Source organism: Poecile atricapillus, chromosome 9 (assembly GCF_030490865.1).
Source record: "Poecile atricapillus isolate bPoeAtr1 chromosome 9, bPoeAtr1.hap1, whole genome shotgun sequence".
NCBI lineage: Eukaryota > Metazoa > Chordata > Aves > Passeriformes > Paridae > Poecile > Poecile atricapillus.
This window is the reverse complement of record NC_081257.1, coordinates 7,684,115-7,698,682: the sequence shown is the minus strand read 5'-3', so window position 1 is coordinate 7,698,682 and position 14,568 is coordinate 7,684,115. Positions and strand designations below refer to the sequence as shown.

The 14,568-nt window shown below is 45.0% G+C and overlaps 1 protein-coding gene across 2 annotated transcripts in view; it reads left to right on the top strand.

Annotated features, from left to right (window-relative positions):
* The first annotated feature begins 1,489 nt into the window (after positions 1-1,489).
* Positions 1,490-14,568, top strand: part of RAD54L2 (RAD54 like 2) — a 67,910-nt gene continuing 54,831 nt past the window's right edge. For both annotated transcript variants that reach the window (XM_058844642.1, XM_058844640.1), the window contains exon 1: positions 1,490-1,637. The gene's annotated coding sequence lies outside the window, so the exon portion shown is untranslated. The remainder of the gene's footprint in view (positions 1,638-14,568) is intronic.

Genomic DNA, 14,568 nt, shown 5'->3' with positions numbered 1-14,568 from the left:
CTAGGCTTTCTGTTTTAGCTGACTTGATAGAAATAAGGAGGAGGTGCTTAGCTGCTGGAGTGCTCAGAATGGCCTGTGAAGCAGCCACCCTTAGCTGGCTGTGCTTGTCCATGTTGCTGTGGGGAAAATGCCTGAAGCATAAGACATGATAATGTTGTCATACAGAATAAAAGCCTGTAAGGACTCCTTGCTCCTCTGCTGGAGGCATTCTGCCTGCTTTAACTTGCACTTGTTCTGTTGCTTCTGAGGTACCATCCCTCTCTCTGAAGGTCTCCCCTGTGTGACAGGCTGAGGAAGGGAAGGAAAATCTGTACTTTCATACCAGAAGGTCCCATAGAGGATTTGGATGTATCTAGGTGGGAGAAGGGTAAAGGCTTACTGTGATCTCTTCATGCCTTTGCCAAGTACCCTGGGGTACACTGTTGGTAATAGCTCTGTGGTGCTGTGCCCTTTTTATTTTGGATCAGCTCTGGCATCCCTGAAAGTCAGCAGGCCCCTGAAGTACTCACAGTTGAGTTACATCGATGAACCTCAGGTTGCCAGAACATATTCATACTCAGACACCAGTCTCCCACTTGTATTTTTCTTGCTCTGGGTATTTGAGCATGAGGGAACCAGACAGACACTTTCTCTGCTTGTCCTCTTTCTTCCCTGCAACAGATGAAAACACAGAACTCAGGCTGCTGTGCAGGCTGAGCATCTTGGTGTGGTGTCAGCAGTGTCCTGGCAGTGCCCAAGGCTCTGGACCCGCTGGGCTCTCTGTCTGTGGGACCACAGCCAGCCCATGGAGATGAGCAAGGAGCTCACCATTTTCTCAGCACTTGCATCTGAAATACTGCCGGTGCTTTTGGATACCCCTGGTATGTGAGACCTTGAATTTTTAAGAGCCGTGGGGAGGCCGCAGAAAGGTTGGGATTTAACAGGCTGAGGGAAGTGGGAATGTCGAGCTGGAGAAGGGTTTGGGTGGGCTCAGCGCTGGTTGCCCCATCCCTGTGTGCAGGGTATGAGGCAGCAGAGCCAGGTTCGTGCCAGGAGAACAGGGAACAGGAGTGAACATAAATCGGTCCTGTATCACTGGGTATCAGAAAAAAGTTCTCTCCTGTGATGAGCCCAGCGCCCAGGGCAGGGGCTCGGAGCCTGATGGGTTTTTATGCATGTGGAGGGATTTAACCTCGATGGGCCAAGGCCCAGAGCCAAGCTTCTTACTGTCCCTGCCTTGAGGGCGGCTGGAGGAGAGGCCCCCGAGGCTACTCAGCCTGAATGACCACGGCTCCCTGTGGCTAATTAGCAGCTTTCCGCGGGCGGTGGGGGGTTGCCCCTTGCAGTCGCTCTCCTCACAGCCGATGGAACCGGCAGAGGCAGCCCGGGCCCCGCATCCCGCCTCATCCCGCTCCAGCCCCGGGACCCCTGGGGCCGGGGGGAACCTTTCTGCGCCCTGCGGAACCTTCGCGGCGGAGGCGCCTGTTGCTGCCCGGGGGACGAGGCGGGCGCTGCGACGGGGGGCGGCCCCGAGCGGCGGCGGAGCCCGAGGAGCGGCGGAGGCGGGAGGAGGCGGCGGGGCGGCCGCAGCTCCCGGAGCTCCCGGGGCGGCCGCAGCTCCCGGGGCCGCCGGGCCGCAGCCCCCGCCCGCCGTCCAGGTGAGAGCGCAGCGCTGCGGGGCTGCCGCCACAATGGGAGCGGGCCGGGCAGGGGCACGCCGGCGGAGGCCCGCCCGCCCCGCCGGGGCTGTGCGCGGAGCGGCGCGGGGCGCCCGCCCGGCCCGCGGTGGGCGCCGAGTGGGGGCGGCGGGGGAGCGGCTGCCGCGGTCCGAGGGGCCGGGAGCGTTGCGGGGGTGGGAGGGCGGAGGGGCGGTGCTGCCGGGCCGCCCGGGGGGCGGGTCCCGGTGCGGGGCGAGCAGCCGGGGGCTGCGGGGCTGGGCCCGGGGCTGAGGCTGCACCCGCCACCGGGAGAGAGGCGGCCGGCCCGGGGCTCGCCTGGCCGAGCTTCGGGGCCTGAGCGAGGTTGTGGTTGTGGGGGAGCCGGGGGGTGCGCATGCCCCCTGTGGGGTGCCGTGGCTCCCGGGGGCCCGTCCGTGCTGGCCGTGCGGAGACGGAAGGGCCTGGCGGAGCCCGGGTACAGCGGGTGTCACGCTCTGCTGTGGCCGAGCAGCAGTGATCTGTGGTACTGGTAAACATGGTCTATGGGACTGGTAAACAGACATGCAAAGTCATAATTTATTGTCTGTGTGAGACTTGTTTGTGAGCTGAGGAAGGGGAAGGCTCGGTGTGCTGAGCTGGTGCTGCTGATCTTGTTACCTCTCCTCTCCGGATTCCGTCTCACAGCTTTTTAACTTGCTCCTTCCGAGGAATAGGTTTTGGGTGTATGTTTCTGTGCTCACATTTGAGAGATGCTCATAAACTCCATTGAAATCCTCTCCTGTCTCTTAGTCGATTGGTACAAAAATGGTACTTGAAAAAGTTCTTACTACATCCCTCCAGTCTATATGCAGGTAGGGGAATTTTCATAAAAAACAAAACAAAAACCAAAAAACCCAGCCTGAACCCAAAACACCAAACAGTAGAAACCTGAACAGTAAAAGGAAATAACCGTGTTTTTCTGTTTGTTTGGAGTTTGTTTGGGTTTTTTATGCTAATAAGATGGTTACATTTGTTTGTCTTTAGAACTTTGTTAACATTGAATATCCTTTGTATGGTTATGCAAGCATCATGCTGGGTGGATAATCACTGAGTCTATAGGAAATCACTGCAGAAACGTCTGTGTTGGTTCAAGATTATCTGCTGCCTGGTTGAAGGTGATAGCTCCTCTTCTGACTTAGAGTAATGGACCTTGTGAGTGGTCTCTATGTGCTTCAATGCAGAGTCAGTTAATTTAGAATAAACAGCCTTTGTTTAAGTAGCTCTGCTCTAGGGGCAGCAGCACCCAGCAGAAGAATGAAAACAAAACAGTCTGCTTAGACCACTGCAGGTACTCTTGGTAGGAGCTGGCATGGTTTTGGTTCACTAAGTGAGGCTTTTTTTCCCAGGTGTGGAGCTGTACACCCTGCATATACTACAGCATCACCTTTACAGCATCAGAATGTAGGGGTTGTTCCTTAAGGGTAGGTCTTGAACGTGAAATTTTCAAGAAATATACAGTCGCTACTTTAAGGAAGAGCTGTTGTGGATGTGTGATGTTTTCTGTCTCTGAGTAAATACCATCGTCTCCCAAAAAAGCTCTGAATGTTTAGGCACTGGGTACTTGTACTTCCACTTGTACTGCACTCAGGTAACTGGTAACTTCTGTGCCTCTAAAATCTCTTGCAATTCCAGATTTGACACTCAGGGCTATTCCAGATCCTGGGTGGGAACCTGTGTTTTTGTGAGGAGATGTACCGAACATCATAGGTTTTGTCTCCTCTCAATAATGGTTGTATTTTAGTGAAGATTTGAAAGGTATAACTGGCTTAGTAAATTTGTAACAGGACATTGTAGAGTTTTCTGGGATCCAAGCTGCATAATAGTTGGAATAATTCAGACTGCAAAGGGCCTCAAGAGGTGTCTAGTCCAACCTGCTGCTCAAAGTGGGATGTACACCAAGGTCAGACCAGGACTTTGTTCATTCAGGTTTTAAACCCTCCAAAGACAAAGTTTGTCAGTTTCTGTGTCCTTGTTCTGGTGCTTGACCATCCTCACACCAGGAAAGACCTTTTCTCTAGGTCAGGTCACACCTGCACCATTGCAGTTTGTGTCTGATGTCCTGCCACGTGCCCCTGTGCACAGAGCCATGTGTAGGTCCAGTAGATCTGCTGTCAGCTCCCCAAAGCCTTTTCTTCTCCAGTCTTGACCTCCCCATTTCCCACAGCCTCTCTTCACACAGCTCTGTCCCTGTGAGCATCTTGGTAGCCCTCCACCAAACCCACTCTGGTTTATCAGCGCCTGTCATGTCCTGGGGGTGCCCAAAACTGCCTGTGGTGTTTCCAATGGCTCTGAAAAGTGCCGAGTGCCAGGGAGCCATGGTTTCCCTGGATCAGGGTGGCTGTGCTGCTGTTGGCACAGCCCAGTGCTATCACCATGTGTTGCATCTCCTGTGTGCAGGGGTGTATTTGTACACACGTGCTCACCACCCATGTCTCTCACCCTCCTGCCACACAGCTCTGCAGAGAGCCTCATTCATGTGCACACGTACGTGTGTGGGTACACACACGTGTCAAATCACACCACCTGCAGCACTGAGCAGTAGTTGTTTCATCCTTTTCCACATATTCCACTTGTCACTAGTGTGACTCTTGGCTCCCTGGCTCCCTTTCCTAAGTCTTCTGCTGTCACACATATCCTGACTTCCCAGCTGACAGGTCTGCCTGTTGCCTTCACTTTATTTCTCAAAATTTTTTTGGTTCAAACACTTCCTTGAGCTGCATCAAGTTACTGTGCTAGGGAGTGGCAAGCTTTTCCCAAGGGGATGGAGTTGAATCCCATTTGATCCAATCCAGAATGTAACAATGCAGAAAGTGTGCTTTCAAATATGTTGGGTTTTGGGTGTGAATTGAATTAAACAGTTGGGTACAAGGTTTCTAAGAATTGTTAGTCACCGTGCAGTGAGTTTCTGTAATTTCTCTGAACTTGTTTCCATCAGGTGCTTAGAGGTCTTTGGGAGACAATACCCTGTGGGATAAATATTCTGTGCTAACAAAGTCTCTTATTTTAAACCTAATTCTCCAGAACTTAGTTCCTGCAGAGGTTAAAGTACTATTTGCTATTCCTAAAACCTTGGTACAGATACAGTTTTGAGACATGTTTTCTACTTACACAAAATAATTTCTGCATTATATTTACTTGATTGTTGAGTTAATTACAGCTGAACTTGTTTCAGAGAATGCTCGTCTCAAGACAGGAATTTGTTGTGTTTGAGCAACATTTTAGCTATATAAAAATAATTTATAGAGAGCTGGGGTTTCCCCTGCCCCCCAGATCAGTGCTTAGTGAGTACTTTTGCCAGCACAGAAGACTTTTGTAGAATCTGATATTTAGGTAATTTGAAGCATTGAATGAAAATTTTGGTTTTTGTTAACTTTTAGAAACCTCACATTTAATTTTTAGGGCTTTATGCTTATTAAAAAACAATCTTAAAGATGAATGGGAATGATGAAATAATAAACAATCATTTGTTGTTTGACAAAGGTACAGAATTAGCTGATGAAATCAAGTGTCATATACTGGGAGAAGAAAGAAGGTAGCCATGAGAAGGTAAAATTTGTAGAACCTTTAGAAGCTGCTTGAGTTTCTGGGGATTTCTGGTGGTATTGTTTTGTTGTTTGTCTTTTTTTTTAAGTCATAATTTTTTAAAACCAGCTTGCTGGTGGCATGACATTCTAAATAACAGTGAGTTATTGATCAGTATATTTGTATGTGGTAACCAGCAAATGCCAGCTTCACATTTGCTGACAAAATTAGTATATCTGAAGTTGGAACAAGTTTTGAGGGGAAAAAGTGAAAAAATAGATATCACTTTCATTCATACAGATATAAAACTGCATAAGAATATCAATAATTTTTTTTTACTTTGAAAAATATCTCAAGGTATAGAAAATAACCTTTCAGAAATTCTTAAAGGTCAGATATACCATTGACTCAATTTATGCCTGATGTGGAATAGCAGAATTTCTGTGCAGTCCTGTGAGCAAGGCTGATTCAGTGCTATTGTAATCTCAGAGCAGCTGTAGTAATTGAAATCTTGCTCTTACTCAGTGGTGATGCTGGAGTTGGGGTCAGTCTGACACTTCTAAAAATCTTGTGGCGTTTCAAAGGTATCTGTGACTCACTTGAAGTGTTACACCCATCACTTAGACCTCATAGCAGCATTTTCAGCATGCTCTAAAACCTGCAAGTAGGAGCAGTGATTTGAAGCCCTCTGGGGTGGCCTGTCAGCTTGTCCCAAAGCTGCTGTTCTGAGACTGTATCTGCAAGTTGAAATGCACAAACAAAGAAAGGAAGAATGATCCAAGTTTGGTATTAGTGACACTCAGTTATTCAAGAATTGGAAAAGATGTAAAGGCTGGTAAGCACTTGTCTGGAGGAATTATTGATCCTGTGCTGGGGAAAAGTGCTGAATAACTTCATGACTGAAGATCTCATTCAAACATGCAGAAATCTTTAAGGGAAGACTGTTGGCCAGTTGCTTTGAAACTGGCTGAAGAAATCTGTTAGATGCAATCAGTGCAGCTTGTGGTACAAACACAGAGTGCAGCATTCAAACCATACAAACGCTGCCCTCTACTACTGCCCTAAATCCTAAGAGGAATTTCTGAGCTGCAAATTGCAGCTACCATTTGCTTCTTGGACATCTGTTTGACACAAAGGAGAGCTGATGAGATGGACCAGTTTCTTGCTGGTATGACTTGAGTTATTCTCTCCTCCTTCTCCTCTGTACCTGTACACACAATGGTACTGGTAAAAGCTAGCCAAGAATTAAGTATATTACAAAATTTCTCTTCTGCCACTGTAACTGTTCCAATGCTGGTAGACCTTTGATGGAAGATAGGTAGAAAACCAAAGGTGTAAAAGCTCAACATGCTTTCTTGGGTTACAAATACATTGAAACTTAACGCTGAACCAGGAGGACTTGGGTCAGGTGCAGAACAACATGCCTTATATAAGAGAGGCATTGAACTTATAAAAGCAATTAAAGGGGTTTTGTGGTGATTTGGCAGAAAACTTTACTCTGGTGTTCTCTATGTCAAACTAGCTTGATCTAATTAACAAAGAAGTGGAGCTATACGAGGGCAGAATTGACCAACAGAAAAGTGCAGAATCTGGCTGGTCTGGTACAAAGAGTTTGTAGGGCAAACACAGAATGGGAAGTAATTGAAACATGGTGGAAGTAACATAATTAACAAAATAATACAATTTTGAATTGTACTTTCTTCTCTTCACAGTGAAATTTTTTATCTAAAATTCTTGTGAAGAGAACTTTTCTAACCCAACAGAACTGTGGAAATGATGTTTTAGAGACGTGGTAATTCACCAAAGGTTTTTCTTCAGTTTATTAAGTCTTACCTACAACATCCGCATCAATGAAGTGTGTATTATTATATTTGGAGTTGTTGAATCCAGAATAAATAGGTTGTTAAAATGTATTGATCTTATGTGAATTACTCTAGCTGTTTGTTGCTGATACAACAACAACCAACCAAACCCCAAACCAAACAAAACCCATGGACCTGTCAAAGCCTGGTAGTGGATAGTGGAGCACAGGTGCTCTGACTGCCTGCTGAGTCAACATGCAAAATGGAATGTTGCTTAAAAAGGAATTGATTGAGGAGGGCTGCTGGTGGGATTTACTCAAAAGTAGTGAAGCAAAAGAGACTCTCTTATGTAGCTGGGGAGTAGCGGTGCTCTGGAAGATCAAAAAATTCTAATTAAATCTCTTGTATCAAACACATACTTACAAATGGGATTTGTGTGGTAATTGTATTCCCATGACTGCTTCAGTCAGTGAGGGTGTTGTTGAAAAGTGAATCTTGTTTAACAGATACAGTTTCATGTATGATCTGTGAGTCAACAACTGGATTAAAAACAGTAGATGTGGAAAATAGAATATGAATGGAGGATTTTTTCAGGGATTTATAGTAGGTCCAGAGCTTTGTAGTATTCTTGTCAGTGGCCTGGAAGAAAACATGAAATTAGAGCTGTTCAAATTTGTGGATTATGTAAAGGTTGTGCCTGAGTGGTGAAGCATGAAGAAGGGAACAGCAGCTTACAGTGTCCTCTGAATTGTTTGGGTAACTGGTTTTAATATGGCCAAATGTTTTTATAGAGCTGGAGCATGTTATGCATGTTATGGGAAAGACTGGAGGCTGTAGGTTTAGAATACAGAATTGTGCTTTCAGAAACCAGTGACCTTGGAAAGGATGGCAGGAGCAGAGCAAATATATGGCAGTGAGTCCTCAGAGCTTAAAATAAGCTAATTAATTTTTTAATACTAATGTACATTCATAATAACAGGAAATACTGAATAAGGACAGAGAGGTGAAATCAGTTGCAGAGTATTTTGACAAGGTTTAATGTTGGTGTTTTTAAAGAGATGTTCAAAGGCAAGAAAGATGTAGGGTTCAATATTATTTGAGGGATTAAACTGCTCATTATAAAACTTTTTCTTGAACAGCTCAATCGGTTTAGCTTATCACAAGGTACTTAAAAGTTTTTCAATTTTTTTTAGGGCAGAAAAGGCTGTGTACCAGAGGGCTCTTTAATTTAGTGAAAAAAGATACAATAGAAGCCAGTGCCTGGAAATTAAAAAGATTATTTCAAATTAGGAAAAAGGCACAGTGAATGTGATCAACCACTGAAGACATTAGGAAGATGCTTGTAAGTATTAAGGAAAATTAGGATGTCTCCATCTCTCAAAGTCATCAAGTCAGGATGGATTATCATTTGGAAGATATGGGTGAGGAAATGCACTGTAATTGTATGAGTGTACCTGGCACCATACAAGTGCAGGGGCATTGGCACTTGCTAAACAGATCTCACCCAGTCGTGTTCAGACTCCTCCTGCACGTGCTGGAGTCAGTCAAGGCATCTGGTGGTGGTAGTTGTTCTCTTATAGCACTCCTTTGAATCTATTAAGTGTATGTTTTCTCTTGAGGGTATAAATGTGCTTGTATGCATCATGTACTTAAATGAAATCAAATATTTGTGGTCTCTTTTGTTTGGGAAGTGCTGTCATTTTGGTGATGGGGGGAGGAAGGGGCTGTATGGGGAAGGACAGGGGTAGCTGTTTCATTTCCTGAAGAGGTTGGAATATCTTCCCCAGTGTTTTTCCTCAAAAAAATCTGATAATGTACTCTGAAGATGTTTACTCCAGTAGTGAGTAGTCTCTGCATTCTGTAGAAATTGCTTTTTCATTGGAGGAAGAAATTGCATGTGTTCTTGCTGGCAGAGGTAGCCGAGTGTGGATGCTTAAGTTGTGCCTTGTGTGTCTCTGCTAGCGTGAAATCAGTGTGTCCCTTGTCCACCAGAAGAATGGTTTCTGTTGTGTTCTGTCTGCCAAAGCAGTGAAGGATGTAGAGAGGAAAAAACTGTGGGTCCTCTCCTGCCTCGGCCTTTAGGGAGATTACTGGTCACCCATGGACAACTGGTTTGGGATGTTTTCCTAAAGCCTTCTGGAAGTACAATGGAAACTGGTCTGGCTGTGACAGCAGCTTGTGCCTGCTAGGCACCTTTCCAGACATCCTGATCTTTTCCCCATCACAGGATGGGTGTGTGCCCAGTCATGTGTCAGAGGAGGGGTCGTGGGAAATGCTGGATGCTCTGCTCATGGCAGGTTGTCTTGTATTCCTTTTTTTTGCACTCCTGGGCTGGCTTGTGCTGGAAGACTTGGAGGTAAATCCCTCTGTTGAAGGAAATTGTTTATCTTTCATCTCCTTGCAGCTTGGAGGGGGTGTGTCTCCTCTGCATCTCTTGCTCTCCTTTCTGTTATCTTGTCTGACCCATTTTGCTGACAGAGAGAAGGCAGGCAGTGAAGAGAGACAGAAGTGGTTATAAGTGAACAGTTTCTTTACCTCCCCCCCCTCCCCACAGTGATCTGCTGGCTTCTCTTTGCATTTGCTTTATGGCAGGGAAGGTTGAAGGTGAACAGAGTTAATTGTCTGGGAGTCTGTATAAAATTTTGGGGTTTGGAGGAGATTGTAGAATTCAGGAGATAAGGATTTCAGATTTTTTATTTCATTTGGTCTTAAAGTGCTGGAACTCTTCCTGTATCCTATATCAGACAGGTATCTTTCTCATGGTTATTGAGGGGACCTGTCACTTCTCACTTTTATCTCTGCTTGGCTGTGACATTATTTAGTATAAGCTATAGAATGTGAAAAAGTTTACCTGCGGCCTGGGTCAGAAAACTGAGACTAAGGGGAGTGGTCTTTTGAGTGGCAACATCATTCTTGTGAGAAGGAAGGATGAGAGAAGACTTTTAGGACCTCATACCAAGGGTGTTTATGCCTCTTTGAACAGTTTGGGTGAAGTTCAAGTGTTGAGTGAAACAAACACAAGACAAACACAGGGGATGTGCATGAGAGGCTACATATACCAGTATGTATTTATAGCCAGATCCCCACAGTCACTCTTGGCTGCATTTTGGGGAAAGGTCTGTGTTCTGGGACAGCCCAGGAATATCTGCTTATCCCAGACATAAGATACAAGAAGAAAACAAAGGCAGAGGGCTAAAGAAAGTGATTCTCTTATTCAAGTACCAAAATCATCCCTTGATAATGGGTGGGGGGGGTGGTCATTACAGCCAAAGTAAATTCTTCTCGTGAGGTTAAAGAAATTACCCATTTGTTCTCATGATGCAGATTGCATTACTTCCTTTTGTCACCCCATAGAAGTGTTCTTTAACAAGTCCCCCAAGTGCCTTTAGGAGGGGACATGCCCTGACCCAGAGAAATTTCTGTCAGTGTGGGTTATCAGTGTCTCAAGGTTGGGACAGCTTATCTTCCTGTTCCCTAAAACAGAGCCTTATCCTGCTTTTTCTGGTGCCTGTGTGTAATTGGAAGGATCTGTTTACAGAGGCTCTCACTAAAGGTGCTACATGCTAAGGACTTACAAGAGGAAGTGTATTTTGCTTTAAGCTTTGGGCAGTTTAAGAGTGTTTGCTGTGGGGAGAGAGATGTGTGCAGGAAGGGTGTCTGACTGCATGACATGATACTTCTGTGCTTTGAGTGGCAATTGCATTGGCTTTTTCAATTGAAAAAGTCCAGCAAAATGAAGTTCAGAACCACTTTGCACAAACCACATAGTGATGCTATGACTATTCAAAGAAAGAGATAATTGAGAAGATTATCTCCCCTTGGCTACATGCACCATCCATTGGAGTTTTGAAGGCAAGGCAGCTTTGTCACAGGGACCATCTCACTTTCTCAAATAGAAATGCTGTCTGTCCCCTGCACTGGAGCAGTATAGGGCTGCTTAGAGCATGGCCTTGGTGACAGTGACTCCAGCTTGATCAGCCCATACCCAGGGCTGCACATTCTCACCCTCTCACTGTTTTTAATTCTCCTTTGTGCCTGCACAGCTTCTCATGCAACTTTGTGATAAATCACATTTGGGAACTGAATTTTGCTTCCAGGTAGGTTTTCAGCTGAATCAGTTTGCTGTCCAGCCACGCAGAGGGTTATGCTAGCACGGTCTGGGAGCAGTGTGTGAGTTGGGAAAAGAGCAGCTGCTGCAGAAAATGTGTCCGAGGCCTGGGAGGCTGCAGTCAGCAACAGGAAAAATGGGTAATTTAATCAAGGCCAAATGTTTATTGCCCTTCTGGTGCCTGTGAAGTCTGAAAACTCTCTGTCAGTGTCAAGGCAGGTCTCTGTCTCTAATTGGTGGGTTTAGCATCAGGGTTTGGTTGGCATCTTCTGTTTAATGTGCTGTTTTATTCAGTCTCTGCATTTATTATTTGAATCACTTACTGATGGAAGTGAAAGGAGCAGTATTCCCAGTGTAACATAACTGCCCAGAGGTTTGATTACTCTTGCAGCATTGCTACTTAACTCTTGTGTGAAAAGGCAGCTGGCTGTGGCGTCTCCTTTCCCAAAGTAGTGCAAGAGCTGTATATTCCTTCCTTTAAAAAAGTGCCTGGGTTCTGGAATGCACCTCAGCAACCAAACACAAGCTTCCGGGCATAGGAAGTAAAAAAAACCAGCTTGCTTTTGTAGGGGATGTTGGGTGGAGGAGATAGCAGGAACAAAGAATATTTTCTTAAATTGAGAAGTTGTAGGAGTGGTGACATCAGTTGGATTTTAAGTTCCTTGTCCGTAGGTGTCAAGGAATTTAGGGAACCAGGACCAAGAAATAAGCCTTACAAGACCAGTGGCTTTTTGTGCTTAGTGCATGAAGTGTAACACAGGATCCAAGTAGGGAGAAACAGTTGCCTTGAAAACTGGGTGTCAAGGTGATTGTTGCATGGAATAGAGAAGATTTGAAATTGAAGGAGTGCATTTGAGATCAGATATTTGGGGAAAAGCTGTTATCCCAGAAGAGATTTTTTTTTTTTTTCTCCTGATTTTTCCCACAGTCTTGGTATGTGGTCCTGTTATCTCTGAAGAAGAATGTCCTGGGGAAGCTGGGTTTTTTTGGGTTGTTTTTTTTTTTGGTTGGGGGGAGCTCTTAATTCTGGACAATGCATAGTAAAATTTACCCTAGCCTGTCAACTGTAACTTCACATCCTGTTCTCCAATGAATGGGAGTAGTTCAGGTCTGTTATCTGAATTTGTTTATTTTATAATGACAATAGTTAACTGCTTGAGAGAAGTAAGACCCAGATAATGAGTAGAGAACACTGGAGAAGTGGGTGATCTGCTTAGTCATACAGATTCTGTAGGAAAATGCTCTCTTTTTTTTCCTCTCTTACAAAAAATTGTTTAGCGGTGCCTTTTCCTTTCTCCTGTACTTACCATAGCACTCACAAAAAGCAAGAGAGGAGATCTTATGTTTCATTTAATCAATACTTCTGGTCACTGAAATGCTTATTTGAACAGAATGAGATACTCTGCCTCTGTGCTAGTGTGGAACCTCTTTGTGAATATCTGTCCCTTTATTGTGATAAGAAAGTCTTTAACTTTTATCATTTGCCTCCTTCATTCCTAGCAAGGGGACAACTATGAATGAAGTTGATTGAGATTTTACAGCATTGCCAGTAAATCTGCTTTGGAAGTGCAATGTAATTAGTTTTCTCTGTTAAAGAATGCTGTTAACTGTACCCAAAATCACCCATCAAAATAAGAGTTGTAATTACTACACGTATTTCATACTTCAGCCCAAATCAATAGTAATCAAGAATTCCTACAATTAGATAAATGAGCAAATTCAGTTAAATGACTGGGCAAAAAAACTGGCCAAGCCCAGAGTAGTGGAGAATGGCGCCACATCCAGCTGGGCACTAGTGGGATTTCCCAGAGTTTGGTATTGGGGCCACACCTATTGAATATCTTGAGTAAAAGTTCTTCAGGAGTTACTTGGATGAGAGGATCGAGGGCACCCTCAGTAAGTTTGCATGTGGTACAAGTTTGGGCAGGAGCATTGATCTCGTGGGAGGCAGGAAGGCCACAGCACCCCCCTGCAGCACTACAGGCTGGGGCAGAGCATCTGGAAAGCTGCCCAGCAGGAAAGGTCTGGTCAACAGTGGCTGAACGTGAGCCCAGGTGGCCAAGGAAGTCAATGGCTTGTACCAGCAATGGTGTGAGCAGCAGGAGCAGGGCAGGGACTGTCCCCTGTGCTGGGTGCTGGTGAGGCACCTTTGGGCTCCTCATGACAAGAAAAACATTGAGATGCTGGAGCTTCTTCAGAGTGGGAACAGAGCTGAGGAAAGGTCTGGAGCACAAGTCAGATGAGGAACAGCTTAGGGAGCAGAGGGGCCTCACCCTGGAGGAGGCTCAGGAGGGTCCTTATTGCCCTGTGCAATTCCCAGAAAGGAGTTTGTTGCCAGGTGGGGGTTGGTCTCTTAAGGAACAAGCAACAGGATAAGAGAAAATGGTCTCAGGTTGTGCCAGGGAGATTGGACATGAAGCAAGATTTCTTCATTGAAAGGGTTGTCAAGCATCAGAACAGGCTGTTGAGGGAAGTGGTGAAGTCACCAGCCATGGAGGGATTTAAAAGATGCATCAATGTGTCACCTGGACACATGGATTAATGGTGAGCTTTGTGGTGCTGGGTTAGTAGTTGAACGCTATGATCTTAGAGCTCTTTTCCAACTCAACAGTTCTATGATTCAAGACTAATAATTCAATAATCTAACTAATAATTGAAAAGGCAGGGAGATGTCGAGGCAAGACATTCCATTCCTGGTCTATTTGGGGAGATAACAGCATCTGATTGTAGGGATGTTGACTTCTTATGACATATGGTTGCCTTCACTTGGGATGGTAACAAGGCAAGAGGACGCAAGAAGAACTGGTTTTCCTGCTGTTCCCTCTGTTCTTGCTCATTGGGCACGTCTGCCAGTCAGGCAGTATTTGCAAATGCTAAATGAGCTTTGATAGAAAAAGTGGTCATTTGGGGAAAGCACTTGATTGAGACTTGCTCTTAACTTTGAGAGAAAGAATACCCAGAAGGTTGTGGGTTTTTTGAAGATCACAGCCAAATGCTCTTTGTCATTCTGCTTCTGAATCTTGGAAATGTAACATTTTGGATTCTGTGTGGGTATGAATATACAGTATTGTGTGTTTGGTAAGAACAAGTACTGCAAAAGGCATTGCTAGCATTTACAAACATTAAGTGAATTTATGCACTTGGGAGGTAGTGACATTTTTACTCTAAAAGAGCTGTGTTTGGTAGCCAGCAGCTACTTCTCTGGATGATTTTTGTGGTGCTTATTTGTCATACGGTGTTTCACAGTAATTTGTTCATATGTCCCTTTTCAGTTGCTCCTTCCTGGCTTAACACTGGATATGCTTGTGCTGGTTGGTAGTTAATATCCTATTTAACATATGTTGGGACAGGACAGTTGGATATGTTTACCAGAAGGGTATGGTATCCCTCAGGATATATTATCTTCCTGCAAATATTTGTGTATCTCCTTAGCTCAACTTGCATTGTGCTGCTTTTAAAG